Source organism: Gracilinanus agilis, chromosome 1, assembly GCF_016433145.1.
Source record: "Gracilinanus agilis isolate LMUSP501 chromosome 1, AgileGrace, whole genome shotgun sequence".
NCBI classification, from domain to species: Eukaryota; Metazoa; Chordata; class Mammalia; order Didelphimorphia; family Didelphidae; genus Gracilinanus; species Gracilinanus agilis.
The window spans coordinates 550684975-550701365 of NC_058130.1; positions in this window are offsets into that span (position 1 = coordinate 550684975).

The window sequence follows — 16391 nt, forward strand, 5'->3', positions numbered from 1 at the left end:
TCCTGGCTTTGCCCTTTCAAGTCAAACACATATATACAACAAATCTAATCCTTCCTTCATATGACTTCTCTTTAAGTACTTGAAGGCAGCAACCATACATCCTTAAGTTTTCTCTTCTTCAGGTAAAAGGTTCCTGGTTTCTTATCTTGACCTCACAGAACATGGACTAAAAACCCTTCACTATCATGATGGCCCTATTCTTGGATTGGTCTAGTTATTGTCTTTTCTATAATGTGGTACCCAGAATATATCTGCTCTTTCTGAGTAGTGTTCTGATTTGAACAGAAGACAGTAAAAGAGCAAGACTTTAACTTTCTTATTACTAGATGCTTCTTTCCCTCTCAGTAAAGTTCAAGATTGCATTAATTAGTTTTTTTGGCTGCAACATTATAGTGCTAACTCATATTGAATTTGCAGGCCATTAATATCCCAACATCTTTTTCATATATACTAACCACACCTCCCCCTTTTTAATGGAATAATTTTGTATTATTATGAGGGAATAATAATTGCATAATTCCATTCTGAACTAATGACATCATCATATTTACTTGCATAAATCAAAAAGATCATGATCTGATCAATGTGAACACATATTCCACTGACACAGTACATCTTAATACATAGAACATTACAGTTAGATGGTTTTATTACAAAACCTGCTTTTTCTATTGGATAAATATGCCCAACTAACTAAATGTGTATTTAGCCCAAGTCACAGAAAATGTACCAGATTACACCTCAGAAGAGGCAATGACAACAAAAAATGTAATAAAATCTTCCTACATTTAATTCTATGTATAAGTTTTTCCATGAAAAATCTATAGTTGCAAGTATTATCTGAATACATTTTGCTGTAGGAAATGTTTTTTTTTCCTTTAGATCAGTGATTCCCAAAGTGGGCACAGGTGCATTTATCTTTCCTACTAATTGCTATTAAAATTAAAAAAAATTAATTTCCAGTAATATTTTTTCTGGAATGGGGGCAGTAGGCCAAAAAAGTTTGGGAACCACTGTTTTAGATAAAGAGATGAATGCTCTAGAACTTTGGAATTCTTGCTCATGCACTTAATCACACCCAAATCTGCATTTTTGCTTTTGCATCTCTAGCCAAGACTACAATAAATCTACTGCTTTGAATAGAACATAAAAATTCTTAAAATTATTTATGTAAAATATAACCTCTAAGAACTTTATAGAAATTTTCCACTAGCCCTCCCAAAATTTAATGCTTACAAACTTCCTTTGTAGAGAATTAGACAGTATTTAATAAATTCATTTTGATTCAATTCAGATATCAGTACTATACCCACTGTGAACAAATTGGGAAAGGACTATACTACACCTACCACTTCAATTAATGTAATTAACATAATGTTCTATATCCCATTACTTTTATCAGGTGAGAACACTTCTGACAGTCAATCAAATGTGTCAGCTAGATATAAACAAGTCCTAAATACCTTTATTGAATCTATAAAAAGGTACAAATTGAACATGAGGACTGAAGTGTTTTTAGCCACTGAATGCCCTAGATGAAGGCCAAGTACAATTGGTGCTTGCATCAAGGTATTGGCAGTACTCTGCTAATTACATATTTTTAAAAGGAGGAGGAGGGATTAGTACTGGCCAAAGAAGGGGAAAGCTGGCTACTATAAAAACATCCTTAGGGGCCTCTTCCTACCAAAGAGCTGGACCACATCAAGGAGAGGATCTGTTTGAGCATGTATGGAAGAGATTATACTCAGGTCCTAAAAAAGTGTGTGTGTGTGTGTGTGTGTGTGTGTGTGTGTGTGTGTGTGTGTGTTTAATCTAATGGCTCCCAACTAATTCAGCTACCAGATTCACATTCTACATTTCAGTAATTGTCTACTTTCTGTTCCTTGTAGACAATATTCCATTTCCCATCTCTGTGCAGAAGATGAACTTCATGCCTGGAATATTCTTCCTTCTCACTTTTGCCTCTTCAATCCCTTCAAAGCTCAACTTAAGTGACACCTCCTCCATGAACTGATTTCCTTATCTCCATATCCTAAATTCTCTACATCATAACTTTGTATATATTTTGCATATATTTCATGTTTAGTATATGGGTATATGTTATTTCCCTTAAGAAAATGTAAGTTGCAGGAGGACAAGGACCAGGGCAGAAATATTTAGTAAGAAATTAACAGAAATAGGATCCAGGAACAGAAACAATAAGAAAATTCTTTATTTTGTGTCCATGACTAAATGTAAAGAGCAGGAGTAATAAGGGAAATTTATCTTATGTACCAGACCAAGGAAAAAAATATTACAAGCTGCTAAGAAGAAGTCATTCAGATACCAGGGAACCACCATTAGGATAACACAGGATCTGGCTGCATCTACATTGAAGGACCGGAAGGCATAGAACATAATATTCCGGAAAGCAAGAGAACTGGGTCTACAACCAAGAATCAACTATCCAGCAAAACTAACTATATTTTTGCAGGGGAAAGTATGGTCATTCAATAAAATTGAGGACTTCCAAGCATTCATAAAAAAAAAAAACAAAAGCAAACAAAAACAAACCAATGGACTTAAACAGAGAGTTTGCCGCCCAAACACAGAACTCAAAAGAATCGCCATAAGGTAATTAAAAGAGCAGGTGGGGTGTGTGTGTGTGTGTGTGTGTGTGTGTGTGTGTGATAATCTTTTCTTTAAGGGACACAATAAGTTCAATTCATTTGTATCCCTAGAAGAAAAGAAGATATTGGCAAATATTAAAAATTGTTATTATAAACAGGATAACTAGAAGTTTACTTAGAGGGAATAGTGACAAAATGTATAGGATGAAATGTCAAGATATATATTTTTTTCCATATATATGTGTGTATAAATATATACAAAACTAGAGGGGAAAAAGGAGATAATATTTTTTAAAATGGGAAAACAAACAAAATGGAGTAAATTTATATTCCATAAAGAAGCACAAGGGGTGAACATGGGAGAATAACAATACACTGGAAGAGTAAAGAGGTTGGAGAGAGGAAATATTTAATATTTAAGTGCATTGAAATCAACTTAAAGAGAGAAGAACAATCAGATCCATTGGGGCAGAGAATTGATTTGAGCCCTATAGAGAAGTAGAAGGGTAACAAAAAGAGACTGGTGGATGGAAGCAACACTAGGAAGGGAGAGCGTGTGTGTGTGTGGGGGGGGGGTAGCTTAAAAAGACCCTAAAGAACAGTAAGAGGGGAATATGAAGGGAGAGGGGACAAAGGGAAGTATAATAAGGGAGGGGATTAGGGGAACTGATTAAAAACAAAACACTGCTATAGAAGGAAATTGTTAAAGAAGAAAGGGCAGTACAAGGAAAGAGAATCAAAATGTCTGGGAATACATAGTTGGTGATTATAACTCTGAATGTGAATGGGATGAACTCTCCCATAAAATGGAAGCAAATAGAGAGTGGATTAGAAACAGAAATTCTACCATATGTTCTCAAAAAAAATACACATGAGACAGCCAGACATACATAGAGTAAAAATGAAAGGATTGAGCAAAATCTATTGGGCTTAAACTGAGAAAAAGAAGGCAGGAGTTGCAATCATGATCTCTGACGGAGCCAAAGTAAAAATAGATTTGGTGAAATGAGATAGAGAAGGTAATTACATCCTAATAAAAGGTAGTATAAACAATGAAGAAATATCAATACTCAACATGTATGCACCAATTGGTATAGCATCCAAATTTCAAAAGGAGAAGCTAGTGGAGCTCAAGGAAGAAACAGATAGCAAAACTATACTAGTGGGTGACTTCAACCTTCCTCTATAAGATCTAGATAAATCAAACCAAGAAATAAATAAGAAAGAGATAAGAAAGGTGAATGATACCCTAGAAAAATAGAGTTAATAGATATATGGAGAAAAATAAATAGAGACAAAAAGGAATACACCTTCTTTTCAGCAGCATACGGAACATTCACAAAAATTGACCATGTACTAGGGCATGGAAACATGGCAAAGAAATTCAAAAAAGCAGAAATAATAAATACAATCTTATCAGATCATAATGCAACAAAAATATTTATTATTAAGAACACATGGAGGGGGAAACCAAAAACAAAATGGAAATTAATTAATAATTTCATTGAAGACACTGACAATGATGAGACTTCTTACCAAAACCTATGGGATGCAGCCAAAGCAGTTCTAAGGGGAAAATTTATATCACTGAGTGCATATATTAAAAATTAGGGAAGGAAGAGGTTAATGAATTGGGCATGCAACTAAAAAAACTAGAAAATGAACAAATTAAAAATCCCTAGATGAAAACTAAATTTGAAATACTAAAAATCAAAGGAGCAATTAATAAAATTGAAAGTAAAGAACTATTGAACTAATAAATAAGACTAGAAGCTGATATTTTGAAAAAACAGATGAAATAGACAAAGTACTAGTAAATCTAATTAAAAAAGGAAAGAAGAAAACCAAATTAACAGAATCAAAGATGAAAAGGGAGACCTCACCTCTAATGAAAAGGAAATCAAGGCAATCATTAAAAACTATTTTGCCCAATTATATGGCAATAAATATAGCAATCTAGGTGATATGGATGAATATTTACAAAAATATAAATTGCCTAGATTAACAGTAGAAGAAATAGAATACTTAAATAATCCAATATCAGAAAAAGAAATTGAACAAGCCATCAAAGAACTCCCTAAGAAAAAATTGTCAGAGTCTGATGGATTCACAAGTGAATTCTATCTCACATCCAAAGAACAACTAATCCCAATACTATACAAATTATTTGACATAATAAGCAAAGAAGGAATCCTCCCAAATTCCTTTTATGACAAAAATATTATACTGATTCCAAACCCAGGCCAACCAAAAACAGAGAAAGAAAACTACAGACCAATCTCCCTAATGAACATAGATGCAAAAATCTTAAATACTAGCAAAAAGACTCCAGCAAGTGATCATGAAAGTTATCCATCATGATCAGGTGTGATTTATACAGGAATGCAAGAATGGTTCAACATTAGGAAAACCATCCACATAATTGACTATATCAACAAGGTAACAAACAAAAAGCACATGATTGTCTCAATAGATGCTGAAAAAGCCTTTGACAAAATAAAATACCCATTCCCATTGAAAATACTAGAAAGTATAGGAATGGAAGGACCTTTTCTAAAAATAATAAACAGTATGTATCTAAAACCATCAACAAGCATCCTATGTAATGGGGATACATAAGAAGTCTTCCTAATAAGATCAAGCGTGAAAAAAGGATGCCTATTATCACCTATATTATTTAATATTGTACTAGAAATACTACCTGTAGCAATTAGAGAAGAGAAATTGAAGGTATTAAAACAGGCAATGAGGAGACTAAGCTTTCAGTCTTTGCATATGATGGTCTACTTAAAAAATCCTAGAGAATCAAGTAAAAAGCTAGTAGAAATAATCAACAACTTTAGCAAAGTTGCAGGATACAAAATAAATGTACATAAATCATTAGCATTTCTATACATTTCCAACACATTAGAGCAGCAAGAGGTAGAAAGAGAAACACCATTTAAAATCACCCTAGACAAAATAAAATACTTAGGAATCTATCTACCAAAACAAACACAGGAATTATAAAAACACAACTATAAAACATTTTCCAAACAATTAAAACTAGATCTAAACAACTGTAAAAACATTGATTGCTCATGGGTAGGATGAGCTAACATGATAAAAATAACCATTCTACCCAAATTAATTTACTTATTTAGTGTCATACCTATCAAACTACCAAGAAACTTTTTTACAGAATTAGAAAAAACTATAACAAAGTTCATTTGGAAAAACAAAAGATCAAGAATATCAAGAGAAATAAATTAAAAAGTTATTTTTAGAAACAAAAACAATGCAACCAAAATCAGAAGGGAAACAACAACCTGGGAAAAAACCTTTATAAGAAAAAACTCTGACAAAGGTCTAATTACTCAAATATACAAGAAGCTAAAGTAATTGTACAAAAAAATCAAGCCATTCTCCAATTGATAAATGGGCAAGAGACATGAATAGCAATTTTCAGATAAAGAAATCAAAACTATCAATAAGCACATGAGAAAGTGCTCTAAATCTCTAATAATTAGAGAAATGCAAATCAAATCAATTCTGAGGTATCACCTCACACCTAGCAAATTAGCGAAAATGACAGTAGGGGAGAGTAATGAATGTTTGAGGGGATGTGGCAAAATTGGGACACTAATACACTGTGGAGTTGTGAATTGATCCAACCTTTCTGGATGGCAATTTGGAACTATGCCCAAAGAGCACTAAAAGATTGCCTTTCCTTTGATCCAGCCATTCCATTGCTGGGTTTGTTCCCCAAAGAGATCATAGGGAAAAAGACATGTACAAAAATATTCATAACTGTACTCTTTGTGGTCACAAAAAACTGGAAAACAAGGTTATGCTGGTCAATTGGGAATGGCTCAACAAATTGTGGTATATGCTCGTGATGGAATACTATTGTGCTCAAAGGAATAATAAACTGGAAGAATTCCATTTGAACTGGAATGAACTCCAGGAATTGATGCAGAGTGAAAGGAACAGAGCCAGGAGAACATTATATACAGAGATTGATATACTGTGGTACAATCCAATGTAATGGACTTCTCTACTAGCAGCAAAGCAACAACCCAGGATAACTCTGAGGGATTTATGGAAAAGAACATAACCCACATTCAGAGGAAGAACTACAGGAGTAGAAATACAGAAGAAAAACAACTACTTGAACACACGACTTGATGCAGACATGATTTGGGAAATAAACTCTAAATGACCACCCTAGTACAACTATCAATAATATGGAAATAGATCTTGATCAATGACACATGAAGAAACTAGTGGCAATGAGCATTGGCTATGGGGGGAGGGGGAAATAGGGTGGTTTGAGTGGGAAGAATAAGAACATGAATTATGCAACCATGGAAAAAAATTTTTCTAAAAAATAAAATAAAATAAATAAAATAAAACTTTGTTCACTTTTGCTGTATCAATTGCCCTCCAATGCAAGTCTTTTGAGTATTTATTGTGCTTGTCGTAAAATAGTGCTAATGCACCTGATTTATGCATACATATCTAATTCAATTTCAAAAAGCTGTTCACCCTTTCATCTTCCATTCCCATCCATACTGCAGCAGGTAATAAATTGTTTTTTACATTTAGTAGTCAGTGTAAACATATGCTTCCAAAGACAGTATTTTTTAGAAATGCTGCCTTTTATCTTTATAGTTAAGAAGCTGTATTTTAAAAACTTCTTTTTAAATGGTTTAGTTGTTCTTCTGAATTAAGCTTCCACAACATACACAGTTTTGGTTCTGCTTTCTCTGTCTATTCTCTCTCCTTTGTTGTCTGTATCATTAGCTTTTCTTCTTCCTTCCAAATGATTAATTATGGCTATTTTCTAAGACTCACTTCTAAATTCCTTTTTTTCTTTCTTTGTATTCCTCGCCTTTGAAGGAGATTATCTGTTCCCATAATGGTGACTATCACATATAAGGAAAATGACTTCTAAAGTAATTTGCCAAACGTTCCTCTCTTCGAATTTCATTATTTACCATTACCTACAGGTCCTCTCCACTTGAAGATCCTGCCAACATTAGAAAGGGTTCAACACTGAACTTTGGTGAATAATTTCCTTTATACCATTTTTATCACGTCAATTCCCTGAACAACCAATATTGCTCAACTTTTGTACTTGCTTGACTTGGCTTTTAGGACCCATTACCAAATTGTACCTACTCAATATTTCTCAGAGTCAATCTGAATATGTTCATTTACTTTATTTTGTGCATCTGCATATTGAATTCCTCCACTAGACATGTCTTCTTCTTCTAGTTTGTAAGAGAGTTTCCTTCAATTCCTTCAATTACAATTATTTACTTCCTTCAAATCAGTGCACAAACTCTACCTTCTTTATTATAAATTGTTGGGGACTCATTTGTTAAGTTCTCTCCTCAGTAATTGATCAGTATTTTCATACTCAGTTTTAACTAAATTTAATCTCAATTTTCTGGCATTAATAGGAGAAGCCCTATCATGAGTAATCTCCAACAATAGACAACCAAAAGTCATAGGCATATGGTCTTTTAAATGTACCATGGGATAATGACTGATCTTATTCCCCGGCACATTTAACATTCTAAGTATGTTTAGTACAAAAAATATTTATAGTCACGCTCTTTGTGGTGGCAAAAATTGGAAAATGAGGGAACTTCCTTCAACTGGGGAATGGCTGAACAAATTGTGGTATCTATTGGTGATGGAATACTATTGTGCTCAAAGGAATAATGAACTGGAGGAATTCCATGTGAACTGGAATGACCTCCAGGAATTGATGCAGAGTGAAAGGAGCAGAACCAGGAGAATGTTATACACAGAGACTGATACACTGTGGTACAATTGAACATAATGGACTTCTCTATTAGCAGCAATGCAATGATCCAGAACAATGCTGAGGGACTTATGAGAAAGAATGCTATCCACATTCAGAGGAAGAACTGTGGGAGTAGAAACACAGAAGAAAAACAACTGCTTGAACACATGGGTTGATAGGGATATTATTGGGGATGTAGATGCTAAATGATCACCCTAGTGCAACTATCAATAATATGGAAATAGGCCTTGATCAATGATACATATAAAACCCAGTGGAATTGTACATTGGGTATAAGGATGAAAGGGGGGGCATTTGGGGGAGAGGGAAAGAGCATTAATCATGTAACTATGGAAAAATATTCTAAAAAAATAAATGTTTAATACAAATGACATAGAAATAAGTGGCATTTGAGGACAAATACCCATTCTCTTTGAAATGTGTGTTTAAATTCATTATACCTATCTTGAAGTTGCAATTAAAAATATCTTTAAAAAAGTTAAGGTGTTATTTACTAACTATGATTATTTTAAATTTAATATATTATATACCATACCATAAAAGTTAGTAATCTAGGCTAAAAACGTATTTAATGACACAATGTCAGAGATGTAAGAGACCTCAGAAATTATCTAATCCAATCCTCAATAAAAAAAGTTCCCTGGGGGGCAGCTGGGTAGCTCAGTGGAGTGAGAGTCAGGCCTAGAGACAGGAGGTCCTAGGTTCAAACCTGGCCTCAGCCACTTCCCAGCTGTGTGACCCTGGGCAAGTCACTTGACCCCCATTGCCCACCCTTACCACTCTTCCACCTATGAGACAATACACAGAAGTACAAGGGTTAAAAAAAAAAAAGTTCCCTGGAGTCCAAGAGACAAATGAATAGGAATCATTAACATTAGAACAACAAAGGTAGGCTGAGTTGATAAATTCTAAAGTTCTACCTGTAGTTCCAAGAGGGATGCCTGGGGACATCAAGAGCTAAAACTTCAAATGACAAATGGTCAAGGAATGTGAACAGGCAATTTTCAGAACGAAGTCATATGAAAAATGCTCTAAGTCACTGATGATTACAGAAATGCAAATTAAAACACCTCTGAGCTACCACCTCACATCTATCATATTGGCTAATATGACAGAAAAGGAAATGTTAGAGGCAATGTGAAAAAAATTGGAACACTAATGCACTGTTGGTAGAGTTGTAAACTGATCCTTCTGTCCTGAGAGCAATGTGGAACTATGGCCAAAGGGCTATAACACTGTGCATACCCTTTGACTCAGCAATACCACTACTATTACCCTAGTAACATCACTTCTGGGTTGGTATACCAGAAAAAAAAATCAAAAGAAAAGGAACTATATATACAAAAATATTTAGGACAGCTCTTTTTGTGTTAGCAAAGAATTGGCATTGAGGGAATGTCTATCAATTAAGGAATGGCTGAACAAGCTGTGGTATAAGTACTATGCTACAAGAAATGACATGCTGGATAGTTTCAGAAAATCTTGGAAAGACTTGTATAAACTGATGCAAAGCAAAGTGAGCAGAACAGGAGAAAATTGTACACAGTATTAACAATACCATAAAATGACTAACTATGAATGACTTGGCCATTCTGATAAATACAATGATCCAAAACAATTCTAAAAATATTTATAATGAAAAATGCTCCTGACCTCCAGAGGAAAAACTTATGGAATCTGAATGTAGATTGAAGCATATTTTTTCTCACTTTACTATTTTTTTTAACCCTTGTACTTCGGTGTATTGTCTCATAGGTGGAAGAGTGGTAAGGGTGGGCAATGGGGGTCAAGTGACTTGCCCAGGGTCACACAGCTGGGAAGTGGCTGAGGCCAGGTTTGAACCTAGGACCTCCTGTCTCTAGGCCTGACTCTCACTCCACTGAGCTACCCAGCTGCCCCTATCACTTTACTATTCTTGCCATTTTTTGTAACATGGTTAATATGGAAATATGTTTTGCATGTGTTCCCATGTATAATTGGTATGACACTTCTTGCCTTCACAGGGTGAGGGAGAAGTTGAAGGGAGTGAGAAAATTTTGAACTCAAAAAAATTTTCAATGAAGGTTAAAAATAAAGAAATTATATGTGTTTACATATATATTTCATCTGTATACATATAAAGCATGTATGTATTTTTAAAAAGCTAGAACTTGCAAGTAAGTGTACCAGGAAACAAAGGTGTTGAAACAAATAAAGAGGTACTCTTTTCTAAGTAGTTGGAAAGCAAAACATACAAGAAGTGGAGAATTATATAAGAAGAGGAGATTTTAGGACTTAAACTAAGGTCTATATAAGTCTGAGATTCTAGTGAAAAAGCTAAAATTTAGGAAAAGATGAAAGATAATAAGCTAAGCGAGCATGCTTTAGATTGGTGATTTCCAAAGTGGAAGAATGGCTTGACTCCAAGGAATATGTGATCATCTGCTATGAGGGAGAGGAGAGTAAGGCTGTTAAATCCCATCCTTCTCACAGCAATGATTGCCTCCAATACAACCACACCTACCATTAAGACTGAACAATCTCTCACTGTACCCTCTACCATCACACTGTTTCTCCTCTCCTCTCCCTTCTGAACAGGCATCAGACCCTCAGTATAGCTATAAACCTAACTTCTCCAAGCACCTATTGCAGTAGCTTTAGGTGACTCTGGGGAAATACTTCTTCCTCTAGAATACTGACTTCCACCTTCTTAGTGCTCTCAGAGAGCATGTTGTGTGCTCTGTGATGATGAGTGGTGAGTGTTTTTAAAAATGCTGTCTCCTCCCTTTTTATTTTGGGTAGGAAAAAAAAAGTAATTCACACAGGATTAATAGGAATGGATGAGCTGTGGCTTCATTGCAGATCTCATTGCAAAATCAATCTCTCTTTCAAACAACCTTCTAAGTGTTGAGGGCACCACCATTGTATCAGTCACTAATGTTCACAAAAGTATTAGCATTAAATCAGCACACTCACCTACCCACACACATAGCCAGTCCCCAGTTACCAAATCCTATAGTTCTACCTCCACACCATCTCTCCAATCTGTCCCTTGCTCTCTATACAGACTGCCACAACCATAGTTTAATCCCTCATCATGTCTCACCTAGACTATTACAGTAATCTCCTAACTGGTCTTCTTACCTCAAGTGTCTCCCATTAGTTTCCAAAGTAAAATTTCTGAAGAGCCATCTTAATCACATCATACTCCCCTGCATTCAAACTCTCCACTGGCTCTCTATTCATCCTAGGACCAAATATCATTTTATCTCCATCTCATCCTTTTTTTAAAGTATTTCTTTTTGTTGGTTTGATAAGATTTGAAATATGGTATATAGATATATGTATGTGTATTGTATACGGTTTAAATATGGCATATTTATATCTTATAAATGAGGAAATATACAATTATTGATTCATTCTCAAAATTTCTAATTAGGTAAGCAATCAAAATTATGTACAAATAATGGAGATAGATGAGAATACTTCATGTTGTCCCAGTAAGATTGAGATAGTGTTAACTGTAGAATTTCCTTATGTCTCTGCAAATTGGCAGTTTTTAATATTCTCTGCCTTATTTTACTTATTTTCCCTGTTAATTTTCTGGGTTTCTTACTCTGTCTTGGTTTTCACTAAAGAAAAGGTGGTCTTTGGGGTTAGGAGTTCTTTTGGAAACCCAATTAGAAAATTGGGAACCCAGTTTTCTCAGACAGTGCTCTAGGACAGGTGGAAGCAAGACAGTAAGCATTTAAATAATCCTCCCTGTAGGGACTTGGAATTCAGAGGAAGAAGTTATTCTTAGCTTCCTACAGGCTAAGAATGAAAGAGGGAAAGGATGCAACTTCCAAAGGTAGCATCTGCAAGTGTAAGTAGAACCCCAGCAGAATTCTCAGTCCAATTTAACTAAAAGATAGTCATCAGCATGCATTTAAGGCTTTGCCCTCTTACAGACAGATTTATTTTAAACAAATTATGTGAAAGCTGAAAAAAATCAACCTTCATGGTTCCCACTTATAAAAAGGTCATCTCAATCTCCTAACAAATAATTACTTTACTAAGCCAGTATCAAACTGTTTTCTATGGCTGACAAGAAAAGAATCTCAAGATGCTATAAGAAAATAATTGTGAATTTTAAATCTGTATGATTTATGTGCAAAAGTAAGAATTCATAAGTAAGCAATGTAATTTTTCATTATTGGCACTAATGGATATTATTTATAGTGTTGACTTGCCAGAGAAAGTAGAAATAAATTGACCCAAAGGAAAAGAACACTGATTTTGTTTCACTTATTTCCCATATAACTTCATGGGGTGGGGGGGTGGGGAGTTAGGTTCATAAAATTCCAACAATTCAAAAGATCTGTATGACTTTTATGAATTTTTGTAATATCTGAGAATGAGCGGAAATTAACCAATGATGAAGAAATTAGTAGGCTATTCCTGTTTTGAGAAATATGTCTTTCCTTTGGGATTGCCATGTTAGGGAGTAATGGAAAAAGCAGTTGGTGGGGCTTGATCATTTGAAAGGATAGAATATAAAAAAAAATCCCCAAGATTTTTGGATTGAATAAGTTCAACATAAACTGTCCCTTTTGACATAAAGCTCTTCTGTACTTTACTAAAATGGCCATGATTATCTCTCCAAGGGAAAGAGGTACCTATTTACCTTGGGCTTTACATAAACTCAACATTATTTAGTAATTGTTACATGTTCATAGTTAGAAAGGTTATGTATGTGACTATGACTATGGGGATAATATGATATAGTTTAGGTCAGTGATGGCAAACCTATGACAGGCATGTCAGCACTGACACGAGTAGCCATTTTCGATGACACATGATTGCATGCGACCGCATACAGAGAAGTATGGGGACCCATGCCTAGGATGAAACATTTGTTGTAGTGTAGTGTAGACACTCTGTGCACTAAAGATGACAATTCTACCTATATTAATTTACCTATTTTTGTTTATTAGTTATATATTACAATTATACATTTTTGTTAAAACTATAAATATCATGAAATTATGTTTTTTTTTTCTTGAAGTGACATACCACCTGAATTATGCTCGTTTTTTTGGTGAATTTTGACACACCAAGCTCAAAAGGTTGCCCATCGCTGGTTTAGGTTATAAACTTACATTTGAATGTGGAAGTAAAATAGTCAATATGATATAATTAACCAACCAAAAGTGTTTAATAGATAATCTATAGAGAAACTATGTTCCTCACACTATGGAAGATATGAAAGTAGTATAAATCATTGTACCAAAGGAGCATACAATCTTGTTGAGGAATGACAAACTTGGGAACTACTGAGAATATGTAGATATTACATGTGATAGATAAAATAATATTAATATATGCAAACTACCAGGAAATCATTGAAATGGTACAATGCTACTGGCCTCATGATAGATGACAAGTTCTCAGGACCCAAGGGTCCTAAACTCTCACCAAGAAAGAGACAAGTGGTTACCATGATGACATAAGAAAGCAGATGGAAGAGATAAAGACTGGTTAGAAAGTGCCAAATTTCCTTGACTATAAAGTAGAATGCATAGCAGTAATGTGGCAAGTAATCCAAAGGCTAGGGAAATAAGAGTAGGAGGGGGTATATAGATAGAAGCCCAGTTACATTTTTTTTAAAATTATGGCCTTTTTTCTTTCAATGAATAAATTTATAAGTGCCACTAATTTTTAAATCTGACAGTTTGGATATTTTTTTTCCAAATTTTTAATTCATTCAAAAAACATTTATTAGATACAGAACCAAAAATAGAATGGTCCCTTCCCTCAAGAAGACTGGTTTTCCCATGCATAAAGTAGCATGTATATTAAAAAATTCAATAAAATATATTCAAAGTAATTAAGTGGGGAGGGTATATAAGAAAACAAGATCATATGTAGGAGGTGGTACTTGCAAAAAATCTTAAAGGAAGCTAGAAACCTGAAGGGGAAGAGGTAAGAAAACAGAAAGAATTCTAGAAAAGAAGGATGGCTTGCTTAAAGACATTGGTAGGAAGGGGGAAATGAGGTAAACAGAAAACAGAAAATAGATAAATTTGACTGGATCATTAGGAAGAATAAACATGAAATTAGATAGGAAGGGGATAAGAACCTGAAAGGTTTCATAAGTCAAACTGGAATTTTTATTTTATTCTAGAGGAGTCAATGGAACTTCTTGAGCAGTAGAGTGACCAGGTTTTAGGAAAACAAAATTGGAAGCTATATGAAATATGAAATGGAAAGTAGGGATACCTCATAGACCAATTAGGAGCCTACATAATATTCCTGAGAAAGGTGATGAGGACCTGGCCTAGGATGGTTATGTTGTGACTGATGAGGAGACAGATTTGAAGGATATTTTGTAGGGAGAATTAAAAAGATTTGAAAGTGATAAGGAAGAATGAAGAAATTGAAAGTAACTTTGAAATTGCAATTTTAATTTGAAAATGGTGGTATCCTCAACAGAAAAAGGGAAGTCAGGAAGAAGAGTACACTTTAGAGTGAAGATAATGAACACTGTTTTGGACATTTTGTGTTTAAAATGTTTCTGAGACATCCATTAGATATAGCTAATGGATAGTTATTGATACAATCCTGAAAGTCAAAAGACAGATGAAGGATTAATATGTAAATCTAGGAGTAACTGACATATTTTATAGTACCTAGGTGACATGCTTCCTGAGAGAAGGTATATATAGAGAAAAAGAGGCCTACAACAAAGTCTGGGAGGACATCACCTATTATCGCTTCTATATATGAGGATCCAGCCAAGGGCACTGCTGTGTTCCTGAGAATCCAAAGATAAGAGCGCTGCTCAACAATGACAAATGCTTGTAATTAAATCAAGGACACCTATTGAACCACTGATCAATGGTCATAAGAGAGTCTACATAACACTGATTTCAGTCTGCTCTTACCTCAGAAGATTTATTCCAGCAGAACAAAACATGAAAATAAAAGGAATTAATCCTTTAGTGCAAAGCCACAGAGATATAAAAATATATACATTCCTCCTGACCCCTTTCCTCAATGCATTTCACCCCTTACTTTTTCCAGAGAGCTTGGAACTGGTGAAGAGAAGAGGTAGATTAGGATCAAAGGGAAAAGACACACAGAGGAAATTTAGCATAGTATGCCGTGTTCCAGGTCTATTGGCCTTTCTTTTCTAATCAACTACAATATTCTGGAAGCTATGAAGTGAAAGACAAAGAAAAAAAATCAGAAGGTTGGGATTTGAAAATAGAAACATTTTGAGAGGCAGAAGGAAATGGGAATTGACAACATAGAAAAATAAGAGCAAACTAGTTACAAGAAACAAAAAGATAAAAGGAGTCAGAATAATCAGAAAAATATTTAGTCCAAGGACAGAAAGGTAAAGATTACAGTAGAGAACAGAGGAACAGGATAGTTTGAAGGGATAGTAAAGCATATAGAAATTACTGGAAATGCATACATTGACCAATATACAAATTCTTTAAAGGCCTAGGCTTACTGAAATCAATTTCCATTCCAACTACTAGAATAAAGCTGGGTATAGCAAAGAACATATATCAATATATCAGGGATACAGTCGAGGGGAAGAATAAAGAAATGGTTAACAATATGATGTTTGTGAATGGGCTTTGGATTTTTGGACCATACCTTAAAATTTAAGAATGACAGGCTTTTAGGAAAAGAGGAAATCTATAATGAAAATTGGTAGAAGGGAAATGGTCTCAAGTAAACCAAATCAGAAGGGCTTTAAAAAATGAAGAAGACTGGAGAATAGAGTTGTGGAGTTGAAGGGAGAAATGCCACATTATATGTACTAAGCTAGATACCACCACACATAAAAAGAAAAACATCAAGAAATTCACCAGAAATAAAATCAAAGAAAAGATGCAACATGGGATTCTCTCAAAAACTATGTTTGAAAGTCACAAAGAAACAATGGAGGTGAAGGTTATTTGGGGCAGGTAATTTCTCTAAAGAGACCA